This window comes from Myotis lucifugus, unplaced genomic scaffold, assembly GCF_000147115.1.
Source record: "Myotis lucifugus unplaced genomic scaffold, Myoluc2.0 scaffold_2547, whole genome shotgun sequence".
Classification (NCBI taxonomy): domain Eukaryota; kingdom Metazoa; phylum Chordata; class Mammalia; order Chiroptera; family Vespertilionidae; genus Myotis; species Myotis lucifugus.
In genome coordinates, this window is record NW_005873595.1 from 1 (window position 1) to 5,772 (window position 5,772).

At 40.2% G+C, this 5,772-nt stretch overlaps 1 pseudogene; it reads right to left on the bottom strand.

Annotated features, from left to right (window-relative positions):
• Positions 1-3,427: 3,427 nt before the first annotated feature.
• LOC102436661 lies at positions 3,428-5,100 on the bottom strand (annotated as a pseudogene).
• Positions 5,101-5,772: the final 672 nt, after the last annotated feature.

A 5,772-nucleotide genomic window follows, 5' to 3' on the forward strand; every position in this document is an offset into this window, starting at 1 on the left:
GTACCTCTCACTAAGTGGGGCCAGGGGTTGGTCTTTAAGCAGCCAGCCCTAGTTTACAGCTTTGGCTTTGCCGGGGCACCTCTAAGCCCAGCAAAAGTAGCAGCATCTATATATTGCTTTTGTAGCTCATGTGAGATGGCCTTAGGCAGAATACAAGTGGTGGTTGACCTTGGCCTGCACCTCCTGGGAGGCCCCCGAGCCATCATACCCAGTGGACAGCTTCAGTTCACAGCAAAGTACCATGACCCAACCACCTCCATGTGCAGCACACTCAAGGAGTAGGTCTGTGGGCACTAGAGCCCTGTTGAAGTAAGCCCTGATCCATGAAGTGGGCCCTTGCACAACTGATCCTCCATGGTGGTCAAGGTAAGTGGTCATAGCCCGGGGTGGGGGGCTGGGGGGGTGGGGGAGAATCTCTCCCATGGATGTGCCAACAATAATCAAGTTCAACTATAAGAGGAGGGTGTACACAGCCTATCCAGAGGGTGCACCTCAAGTGCCCAGCTTTGGTGATTGGGGAGGCTGTGCCACTGAACCCTACAGGACACCTACTACATAAGGCCACTATACCAAGCCTGGGAGACATAGCAATTCTATCTAGAAACAAACACAGGGAGGCTGCTAAAATGAGCAGACAAAGAAACATGTTTCAAATGAAAGAAGATAACAAAATCCCAGAAAAAGAACCAAACAAAATGGAGATAAGCACCCTAGCTGTCTTGGCTCAGTGGATAGAGCATCAGCCTGTGAACTGAAGGGACCCAGGTTCAATTCCGGTCAAGGGCATATGCCTGGGTTGTGGGCTCCATTCCCAATAGGGGGTGTGCAGGAGGCAGTCGATTAATGATTGTCTTTCATCATTGATGTTTCTATCTCTCTCTCCCTATCTCTCTGAAATCAATAAAAATATGTTTTAAAAAAAGGTCATTGTGGGGCCATACCCTGTAGACAGTGAAAAAAAAAAAAATGGAGACAAGCAATCTACTAGATGTAGAGTTGCAGAATTCAAAACACTGGTTATAAGGATACTTAATTATCCTAAGTGAGAAACTCAATGGCATAAAAAATGACCAGTCAGAAATAAAGGTTACACTAAATGAAACGAAGAATAATTTATAAGGGTTTCACCAGTAGAGTAGATGAAGCTGCGAATCAAATCAACAATTTGGAGTAAAAGGAAGCAAAAACACCTAATCAGAACAGCAAATAAAGAATCCACAAAAATGAAGATAGTGTTAAGGAGTCTTTGGGACAACTTCAAGCATACCAACATTCACATTATGGGAGTGCTGGGATGAAAAGAAAGAGACCAAGAAATGAAAAACCTATTTGAAAAAATAATGACAGAAAACTTCCCTAACTTGGGGAAGGTGATAGACATACAAATCCAGGAAGCTCAGAGACCCAAGCCAGATGAACCCAGAAAGGCCCACACCAAGATACATCATAATTAAAATGCAAAAGGTTAAAGACAGAGAGAATCTTAAAAGCAATCTTACCTACAAGGGAGCTCCCATAAGACTGTCAGCTGATTTCTCAACAGGAGAAAATCCTGTTGCAGGCCAGAAGCAGTGGCAAGAAATATTCAAAGTGATGAAAAGCAAGGCCCATTGCCAAGATTACTCTACCCAGCAATGTTATTATTGAGAATCCAAGGACAGAAAAAGAGCTTCCTAAACAAGAAAAAGCTAATGGAGTTCATCACCACCAAACCAGTATTATATGAAATTCTAAAGGGTCTTCTTTCAGAAGAAGAAAAAGAAAAGATAAAAAATATGAACAATAAGATGGCAATAAATACATATTATCAATAATTGAATCTAAAAAACAAAATAAACAGACAAGCAGAACAGAAACAGGCTCATAGATACAGGGAACATTTGGACAGTTGCCAGATGAGGGGGGAGTTGGGGAAATGGGTGAAAAAAGTGAAGGGATTAAGAAGAAAAATTGGTTGTTGAAGAATAGTCATAGAGATGTAAAGTACAGTATAGGGAATATAGTCAATAATATTCTAATAATTATTTATGGTGTCAGATTGGTGGTGATTTATTGGGATGATCATTTAGTAAGTTCTAATCATGGGGTGTACACCTGTAACTAATAATGTATGTCAACTCTAATTAAAAATTTGATAAAAGTAATAAATAAAAAATAAATAATCTTTTCTTCAGATCTCCTTAGTTCATTCTATATTTTTAATGTGCTCATTAAAATATAAAATAAAAGTGGCCTTAAATATGGGATGTGCAAAAGTAGGTTTATAGTTTTGAGTATGTGAAACACAGTGTATTCTTGTATTATTATTTATTAATTTTTATATTATTTATTCGTGTTATAGCTGTTGTGGATGAAAATGGGGCCACAGACTAAATCTGACATGCTCAGGGGAGGCCTGCATGGTGGCTTTACAATCTCAGAGAACTAAGATAACCACAGGATGGTCTGAAATGAAAACGTACTAAAGATAAGAGAGTCATGGTGAATAGTTATGTCTTAGGACAGTATCTTCCCTGACAAAGGTCAATCTTTACCTTGACTGAACCTGTTTGTTGTCTTTTTGCATCTATGATAACATACCTTTGGGATATCAGGGTAATTTTCTTTTTCCAGACCCCCTCAGGGCACAGAGGAAGAGACCACAGAGACCTTCATTGCTATTGTTTTAAAGTTAAATGTTAACTATCCTAGACTTACTTACGTAAAAGAACTGCATGTCTATTCATTCTACTTTTTATCCAATCCAAGAGATTTCCCCCTTCGCTTCCTCCTACCTTCCTAATCTATCATCAGTGGATTTCATGCAACCCCTTTGGGCTTCCTCCTTTGACTGTAATGTATAGAAAAAGGTCAAACCTGCAATACTCCAGAGCATGTTCTCAGCCCAATGAGATTTTGCTTCCCGGCAATTGTTGTCAGTTGGTCCAAATAAACTCATAAAAATTCTTACAGGTTTGGATGTTTCTAACACTGTAAACCGACTTTTGCCCACCCAGAATATAATATTATTTGATGTGTCTGTTTTTAATTTTCATAATAATATCATGTTATAAACTACCATCTATTTTCTACTTTTTCACAATGCATACTCTGTTCTTTTTTCCTTTCTTTAGAACATTTAGCTATGCATCCATTTTACTAGTAACAAACATTTATTTTTTATTTTATTTTTTTAAAATATATTTCTTTATTAATAGATACAGTTATGAGAGAATCATTGATAGGCTGCCTTCTATACACCCCCTACTGGGGATCGAGCCCGTAACCCAGGCATGTGCCCTTGGCAGTAATCGAACCTGGGACCCTTCAGTCCACAGGCCAACGCTCTATCCACTGAGCCAAGCCGGCCAGGGCAGTAACGGACATTTAGATTACAACAAATATATTCCACCACAAACATTATAAAATTTTTGTTCTTTTTTTTTTCTTCTCATTAAACTTTGTTATTTTAATGGGTCTCAAAATTCTGTGACAGATTTTTGGTCATGTTGTTTCCATTAGAAAGTACTGATTTTAAAAACTAATAACCAAAAAACTGCCACACACACAAAAGAACCAAATGGTCCACAAAACATTCTCCTTTCCTTCTGAAGGTTTTACGATGCATTGTAATCATTAACCAGTCTTCTACTATTGAACTCAAATGGCCATTGAGACAAACAGTTCTGAGACCATTCTTCCACCACTGATTAAGACTGGGGTGGCAGGTGTTGGAAATAATATTCATTTAGCCTTCTGAGCTTTCTGGGCAGACTTGGTGACTTTGCCAGCTCCATCTGCCTTCTTGTCCACTGCTTTGATGACACCCACAGCAACTGCCTGTCTCATGTCACGAATAGTGAAATGGCTCAGAGGAGGGCAGTCAGAGAAGCTCTCAACACACATGGGCTTGCCAGGAATCATATCAACGATGGCAGCATCACCAGATTTCAAAAACTTGGGGCCATCTTCCAGCTTTTTCCCAGAACGACGATCCATCTTCTCCTTCAGCTCAGCAAATTTGCAAGCAATGTGAGCTGTGTGACAATCCAGCATAGGGGCATCTCCAGCACTGATCTGGCCTGGGTGGTCCAGGATAATCACCTGAGCTGCGAAGCCAGCTGCTTCCATTGGTGGACCATGTTTGCTGTCACCAGCCACATTGCCACGGCGAACATCTTTGACAGTCACGTTCTTGACGTTGAAGCCCACATTGTCCCCAGGAAGAGCTTCACTCAAAGCTTCATGGTGCATTTCAACAGACTTTACTTCAGTTGTAACATTGACTGGAGCAAAGGTGACCACCATGTTGGGCTTGAGGACACCAGTCTCCACTCGGCCCACAGGGACAGTACCAATACCACCAATTCTGGAGACATCCTGGAGGGGCAGACGCAGGGGCTTGTCAGTTGGACGAGTTGGTGGCAGATTGCAATCCAGAGCTTCAGGCAGCGTGGCTCCACTGGTATTGCCATCTTTACGGGTGATCTTCCATCCCTTGAACCAAGGCATGTTAGCACTTGGCTCCAGCATGTTGTCACCATTCCAACCAGAAATTGGAACAAATGCTACTGTGTCAGGGTTGTAGCCGATTTTCTTAATGTAGGTGCTGACTTCTTTAACAATTTCCTCGTATCTTTTCTGGCTGTAGGGTGGCTCAGTGGAATCCATTTTGTTAACGCCAACCATCAGCTGTTTCATACCCAGCGTGTAGGCCAGAAGGGCGTGCTCACGGGTCTGTCCATTCTTGGAGATGCCTGCTTCAAATTCACCAACACCAGCAGCAACAATCAGGACAGCACAGGCAGCCTGAGATGTGCCTGGAATCATGTTTTTGATGAAGTCTCTGTGCCCTGGGGCATCAATGATGGTCACATAATACTTGCTGGTCTCGAATTTCCACAGGGAGATGTCAATGGTGATACCGCGCTCCTGTTCAGCTTTCAGTTTATCCAAGACCCAGGTATCCTTGAAGGAGCCCTTCTCAAATTTCTCGATGGTTCTCTTGTCGATGCCCCCACATTTGTCGATCAGATGGCCAGTAGTGGTGGACTTGCCGGAATCTACGTGTCCAACGATGACGATGTTGATGTGAGTCTTTTCCTTTCCTATCTTGGGTTTGAGTTACTGGTGGTTTTCAGGACACCTGTGTTCTGGCGGCAAACCCGTTGCGAAAAAGGAAAATTTTTGTTCTTTATGAAACTTATTCATTATGGAACTTGTGAAAAAAATGTTTGTAGTATAAATCAAGTGATGGAATTGGAGCCCTATAATAAACACATTTTGTTCAACTGAATAATACCAGATTATTTCCCTTAATATATGTACCAGTTCCAATGCTTACCAGCAGTGGATAATAGTACCATTCCTCTAATACCATCACCAACGTGTGCATTATCCAACATAGAAAGTTTTACAAACCGATAGCTTTGAGGCACCATATTGTTTTAACTCACATTTATCAATGTATTGGTAATGATACAATTTTTATGTATAGCATTTAGTTATTTTATATTTCTCATCTATTCCTATTTATCACCTCTGCCCATTTCTATAATGTATTTCTTATTCTCTTGTGATATGCCATCTGAATTTTTTGGCTAATTTTCTATAGGTTTGTCTGCCTTTTTACTTATTCATTTATAGTATTCAAAATATGGATTTAAAAATATTTTTATAAATAAAATTAATTTTATAGTTAAATATTTGCTACATGTAAGACAAATGTATTGATATCTATCTATATATCTATATCTATATCTACATATGGATATCGATATAGATATAGATGTA